Source organism: Ranitomeya variabilis, chromosome 1 (assembly GCF_051348905.1).
Source record: "Ranitomeya variabilis isolate aRanVar5 chromosome 1, aRanVar5.hap1, whole genome shotgun sequence".
NCBI lineage: Eukaryota > Metazoa > Chordata > Amphibia > Anura > Dendrobatidae > Ranitomeya > Ranitomeya variabilis.
In genome coordinates this window covers 69,649,387-69,655,386 of record NC_135232.1, presented here as the reverse complement: position 1 = coordinate 69,655,386, position 6,000 = coordinate 69,649,387, and the positions used below count along the sequence as shown (strand labels likewise).

At 61.7% G+C, this 6,000-nt stretch overlaps 6 non-coding genes across 6 annotated transcripts; all 6 read left to right on the top strand.

Annotated features, from left to right (window-relative positions):
• The first annotated feature begins 792 nt into the window (after positions 1-792).
• Positions 793-956, top strand: LOC143801215 (U1 spliceosomal RNA). The gene has a single exon (XR_013220843.1). It is a non-coding gene; the product is annotated as a U1 spliceosomal RNA (small nuclear RNA).
• A 796-nt stretch (positions 957-1,752) lies between these two features.
• Positions 1,753-1,916, top strand: LOC143801214 (U1 spliceosomal RNA). The gene has a single exon (XR_013220842.1). It is a non-coding gene; the product is annotated as a U1 spliceosomal RNA (small nuclear RNA).
• Positions 1,917-2,711: 795 nt separating this feature from the next.
• LOC143801213 (U1 spliceosomal RNA) lies at positions 2,712-2,875 on the top strand. The gene has a single exon (XR_013220841.1). It is a non-coding gene; the product is annotated as a U1 spliceosomal RNA (small nuclear RNA).
• Positions 2,876-3,671: 796 nt separating this feature from the next.
• On the top strand, positions 3,672-3,835 carry LOC143801212 (U1 spliceosomal RNA). The gene has a single exon (XR_013220840.1). It is a non-coding gene; the product is annotated as a U1 spliceosomal RNA (small nuclear RNA).
• Positions 3,836-4,631: 796 nt separating this feature from the next.
• LOC143801211 (U1 spliceosomal RNA) lies at positions 4,632-4,795 on the top strand. Its single transcript, XR_013220839.1, has one exon. It is a non-coding gene; the product is annotated as a U1 spliceosomal RNA (small nuclear RNA).
• A 796-nt stretch (positions 4,796-5,591) lies between these two features.
• LOC143801210 (U1 spliceosomal RNA) lies at positions 5,592-5,755 on the top strand. Its single transcript, XR_013220838.1, has one exon. It is a non-coding gene; the product is annotated as a U1 spliceosomal RNA (small nuclear RNA).
• The last annotated feature ends 245 nt before the right edge of the window (positions 5,756-6,000 follow it).

Below are 6,000 nucleotides of genomic sequence, written 5' to 3'. Positions count from 1 at the left end.
TCCTATGGTCAAAGACAGAACACTAAAGATGCTCTGCTGAGCCAAAGTGAGACTTTGGAGAAGCTCAAAGCAGGCAGATGTGGCCTTTGGCTCCCCCTTGTGGGGGAAGGATGCCACCTTCCCTGTGTCGTGTCGCTGCTTTCTTGGTTTGTTTGAGGTTGTTGCCTTTGCTTGACACTTTGGCCCTTTTTGGCCCCCTGGCTGGTGGGGAATGATCACCTCATTTGCATCTCATTGACTTGGTGACGACATGGCTTGCTCTGCTTGTCTGCAGGGGCAGGCAGGCCCGCCCGCTCGCTCACGGGAGGGCACCTGCAGCATCCCCATCTCGCAGCCTTCGGGCTGGAGCTGGACCTGTGAGTGGGCCGCTGGTGCGCGGCTATCTGCTGCGGTTTGGGCCTCCTGCCCTTGAGCCTCCCTCCAGCGTGCATCCTCTTGAGCGGAGATGAGCGAGTCACGAGAGGGTGCCGGCCGGCAGCTGGAGCTCGAGCTGTCTACAGCATGTTCTCAGGCCAGCGCAGCAGCGTGAGGCTGCTGGGGCGGAGCCAACGCTCCTCTATGCCAAATGACTCAGGCTGCTGCTGTGCATCTTGGGCGGCTTTGGACTTGAGCTCGGCCTGCCCTGGGGGGGGGCGGAGTGGGCGTCGGGAGCGACCGGCGCCTCCCACTCGAGGAGCCTCCGTGCGGTCTGTGCCGAACGCCACCCCCGCCCCCTCCCTTTCGGGCCCGAGACTCCGCGATGTTGGGGAGCTGCGTCGGAGGGGCGCTCGTCGGGCCGGCGGGCCCCAACTCATACTTACCTGGCAGGGGAGATACCATGATCACTAAGGTGGTTCTCCCAGGGTGAGGCTCATCCATTGCACTCCGGGTGTGCTGACCCCTGCGATTTCCCCAAATGCGGGAAACTCGACTGCATAATTTGTGGTAGTGGGGGACTGCGTTCGCGCTTTCCCCTGATTTCCTATGGTCAAAGACAGAACACTAAAGATGCTCTGCTGAGCCAAAGTGAGACTTTGGAGAAGCTCAAAGCAGGCAGATGTGGCCTTTGGCTCCCCCTTGTGGGGGAAGGATGCCACCTTCCCTGTGTCGTGTCGCTGCTTTCTTGGTTTGTTTGAGGTTGTTGCCTTTGCTTGACACTTTGGCCCTTTTTTGGCCCCCTGGCTGGTGGGGAATGATCACCTCATTTGCATCTCATTGACTTGGTGACGACATGGCTTGCTCTGCTTGTCTGCAGGGGCAGGCAGGCCCGCCCGCTCGCTCACGGGAGGGCACCTGCAGCATCCCCATCTCGCAGCCTTCGGGCTGGAGCTGGACCTGTGAGTGGGCCGCTGGTGCGCGGCTATCTGCTGCGGTTTGGGCCTCCTGCCCTTGAGCCTCCCTCCAGCGTGCATCCTCTTGAGCGGAGATGAGCGAGTCACGAGAGGGTGCCGGCCGGCAGCTGGAGCTCGAGCTGTCTACAGCATGTTCTCAGGCCAGCGCAGCAGCGTGAGGCTGCTGGGGCGGAGCCAACGCTCCTCTATGCAAATGACTCAGGCTGCTGCTGTGCATCTTGGGCGGCTTTGGACTTGAGCTCGGCCTGCCCTGGGGGGGGGCGGAGTGGGCGTCGGGAGCGACCGGCGCCTCCCACTCGAGGAGCCTCCGTGCGGTCTGTGCCGAACGCCACCCCCGCCCCCTCCCTTTCGGGCCCGAGACTCCGCGATGTTGGGGAGCTGCGTCGGAGGGGCGCTCGTCGGGCCGGCGGGCCCCAAACTCATACTTACCTGGCAGGGGAGATACCATGATCACTAAGGTGGTTCTCCCAGGGTGAGGCTCATCCATTGCACTCCGGGTGTGCTGACCCCTGCGATTTCCCCAAATGCGGGAAACTCGACTGCATAATTTGTGGTAGTGGGGGACTGCGTTCGCGCTTTCCCCTGATTTCCTATGGTCAAAGACAGAACACTAAAGATGCTCTGCTGAGCCAAAGTGAGACTTTGGAGAAGCTCAAAGCAGGCAGATGTGGCCTTTGGCTCCCCCTTGTGGGGGAAGGATGCCACCTTCCCTGTGTCGTGTCGCTGCTTTCTTGGTTTGTTTGAGGTTGTTGCCTTTGCTTGACACTTTGGCCCTTTTTTGGCCCCCTGGCTGGTGGGGAATGATCACCTCATTTGCATCTCATTGACTTGGTGACGACATGGCTTGCTCTGCTTGTCTGCAGGGGCAGGCAGGCCCGCCCGCTCGCTCACGGGAGGGCACCTGCAGCATCCCCATCTCGCAGCCTTCGGGCTGGAGCTGGACCTGTGAGTGGGCCGCTGGTGCGCGGCTATCTGCTGCGGTTTGGGCCTCCTGCCCTTGAGCCTCCCTCCAGCGTGCATCCTCTTGAGCGGAGATGAGCGAGTCACGAGAGGGTGCCGGCCGGCAGCTGGAGCTCGAGCTGTCTACAGCATGTTCTCAGGCCAGCGCAGCAGCGTGAGGCTGCTGGGGCGGAGCCAACGCTCCTCTATGCAAATGACTCAGGCTGCTGCTGTGCATCTTGGGCGGCTTTGGACTTGAGCTCGGCCTGCCCTGGGGGGGGGCGGAGTGGGCGTCGGGAGCGACCGGCGCCTCCCACTCGAGGAGCCTCCGTGCGGTCTGTGCCGAACGCCACCCCCGCCCCCTCCCTTTCGGGCCCGAGACTCCGCGATGTTGGGGAGCTGCGTCGGAGGGGCGCTCGTCGGGCCGGCGGGCCCCAACTCATACTTACCTGGCAGGGGAGATACCATGATCACTAAGGTGGTTCTCCCAGGGTGAGGCTCATCCATTGCACTCCGGGTGTGCTGACCCCTGCGATTTCCCCAAATGCGGGAAACTCGACTGCATAATTTGTGGTAGTGGGGGACTGCGTTCGCGCTTTCCCCTGATTTCCTATGGTCAAAGACAGAACACTAAAGATGCTCTGCTGAGCCAAAGTGAGACTTTGGAGAAGCTCAAAGCAGGCAGATGTGGCCTTTGGCTCCCCCTTGTGGGGGAAGGATGCCACCTTCCCTGTGTCGTGTCGCTGCTTTCTTGGTTTGTTTGAGGTTGTTGCCTTTGCTTGACACTTTGGCCCTTTTTTGGCCCCCTGGCTGGTGGGGAATGATCACCTCATTTGCATCTCATTGACTTGGTGACGACATGGCTTGCTCTGCTTGTCTGCAGGGGCAGGCAGGCCCGCCCGCTCGCTCACGGGAGGGCACCTGCAGCATCCCCATCTCGCAGCCTTCGGGCTGGAGCTGGACCTGTGAGTGGGCCGCTGGTGCGCGGCTATCTGCTGCGGTTTGGGCCTCCTGCCCTTGAGCCTCCCTCCAGCGTGCATCCTCTTGAGCGGAGATGAGCGAGTCACGAGAGGGTGCCGGCCGGCAGCTGGAGCTCGAGCTGTCTACAGCATGTTCTCAGGCCAGCGCAGCAGCGTGAGGCTGCTGGGGCGGAGCCAACGCTCCTCTATGCAAATGACTCAGGCTGCTGCTGTGCATCTTGGGCGGCTTTGGACTTGAGCTCGGCCTGCCCTGGGGGGGGGGCGGAGTGGGCGTCGGGAGCGACCGGCGCCTCCCACTCGAGGAGCCTCCGTGCGGTCTGTGCCGAACGCCACCCCCGCCCCCTCCCTTTCGGGCCCGAGACTCCGCGATGTTGGGGAGCTGCGTCGGAGGGGCGCTCGTCGGGCCGGCGGGCCCCAACTCATACTTACCTGGCAGGGGAGATACCATGATCACTAAGGTGGTTCTCCCAGGGTGAGGCTCATCCATTGCACTCCGGGTGTGCTGACCCCTGCGATTTCCCCAAATGCGGGAAACTCGACTGCATAATTTGTGGTAGTGGGGGACTGCGTTCGCGCTTTCCCCTGATTTCCTATGGTCAAAGACAGAACACTAAAGATGCTCTGCTGAGCCAAAGTGAGACTTTGGAGAAGCTCAAAGCAGGCAGATGTGGCCTTTGGCTCCCCCTTGTGGGGGAAGGATGCCACCTTCCCTGTGTCGTGTCGCTGCTTTCTTGGTTTGTTTGAGGTTGTTGCCTTTGCTTGACACTTTGGCCCTTTTTTGGCCCCCTGGCTGGTGGGGAATGATCACCTCATTTGCATCTCATTGACTTGGTGACGACATGGCTTGCTCTGCTTGTCTGCAGGGGCAGGCAGGCCCGCCCGCTCGCTCACGGGAGGGCACCTGCAGCATCCCCATCTCGCAGCCTTCGGGCTGGAGCTGGACCTGTGAGTGGGCCGCTGGTGCGCGGCTATCTGCTGCGGTTTGGGCCTCCTGCCCTTGAGCCTCCCTCCAGCGTGCATCCTCTTGAGCGGAGATGAGCGAGTCACGAGAGGGTGCCGGCCGGCAGCTGGAGCTCGAGCTGTCTACAGCATGTTCTCAGGCCAGCGCAGCAGCGTGAGGCTGCTGGGGCGGAGCCAACGCTCCTCTATGCAAATGACTCAGGCTGCTGCTGTGCATCTTGGGCGGCTTTGGACTTGAGCTCGGCCTGCCCTGGGGGGGGGGCGGAGTGGGCGTCGGGAGCGACCGGCGCCTCCCACTCGAGGAGCCTCCGTGCGGTCTGTGCCGAACGCCACCCCCGCCCCCTCCCTTTCGGGCCCGAGACTCCGCGATGTTGGGGAGCTGCGTCGGAGGGGCGCTCGTCGGGCCGGCGGGCCCCAACTCATACTTACCTGGCAGGGGAGATACCATGATCACTAAGGTGGTTCTCCCAGGGTGAGGCTCATCCATTGCACTCCGGGTGTGCTGACCCCTGCGATTTCCCCAAATGCGGGAAACTCGACTGCATAATTTGTGGTAGTGGGGGACTGCGTTCGCGCTTTCCCCTGATTTCCTATGGTCAAAGACAGAACACTAAAGATGCTCTGCTGAGCCAAAGTGAGACTTTGGAGAAGCTCAAAGCAGGCAGATGTGGCCTTTGGCTCCCCCTTGTGGGGGAAGGATGCCACCTTCCCTGTGTCGTGTCGCTGCTTTCTTGGTTTGTTTGAGGTTGTTGCCTTTGCTTGACACTTTGGCCCTTTTTTGGCCCCCTGGCTGGTGGGGAATGATCACCTCATTTGCATCTCATTGACTTGGTGACGACATGGCTTGCTCTGCTTGTCTGCAGGGGCAGGCAGGCCCGCCCGCTCGCTCACGGGAGGGCACCTGCAGCATCCCCATCTCGCAGCCTTCGGGCTGGAGCTGGACCTGTGAGTGGGCCGCTGGTGCGCGGCTATCTGCTGCGGTTTGGGCCTCCTGCCCTTGAGCCTCCCTCCAGCGTGCATCCTCTTGAGCGGAGATGAGCGAGTCACGAGAGGGTGCCGGCCGGCAGCTGGAGCTCGAGCTGTCTACAGCATGTTCTCAGGCCAGCGCAGCAGCGTGAGGCTGCTGGGGCGGAGCCAACGCTCCTCTATGCAAATGACTCAGGCTGCTGCTGTGCATCTTGGGCGGCTTTGGACTTGAGCTCGGCCTGCCCTGGGGGGGGGGCGGAGTGGGCGTCGGGAGCGACCGGCGCCTCCCACTCGAGGAGCCTCCGTGCGGTCTGTGCCGAACGCCACCCCCGCCCCCTCCCTTTCGGGCCCGAGACTCCGCGATGTTGGGGAGCTGCGTCGGAGGGGCGCTCGTCGGGCCGGCGGGCCCCAACTCATACTTACCTGGCAGGGGAGATACCATGATCACTAAGGTGGTTCTCCCAGGGTGAGGCTCATCCATTGCACTCCGGGTGTGCTGACCCCTGCGATTTCCCCAAATGCGGGAAACTCGACTGCATAATTTGTGGTAGTGGGGGACTGCGTTCGCGCTTTCCCCTGATTTCCTATGGTCAAAGACAGAACACTAAAGATGCTCTGCTGAGCCAAAGTGAGACTTTGGAGAAGCTCAAAGCAGGCAGATGTGGCCTTTGGCTCCCCCTTGTGGGGGAAGGATGCCACCTTCCCTGTGTCGTGTCGCTGCTTTCTTGGTTTGTTTGAGGTTGTTGCCTTTGCTTGACACTTTGGCCCTTTTTTGGCCCCCTGGCTGGTGGGGAATGATCACCTCATTTGCATCTCATTGACTT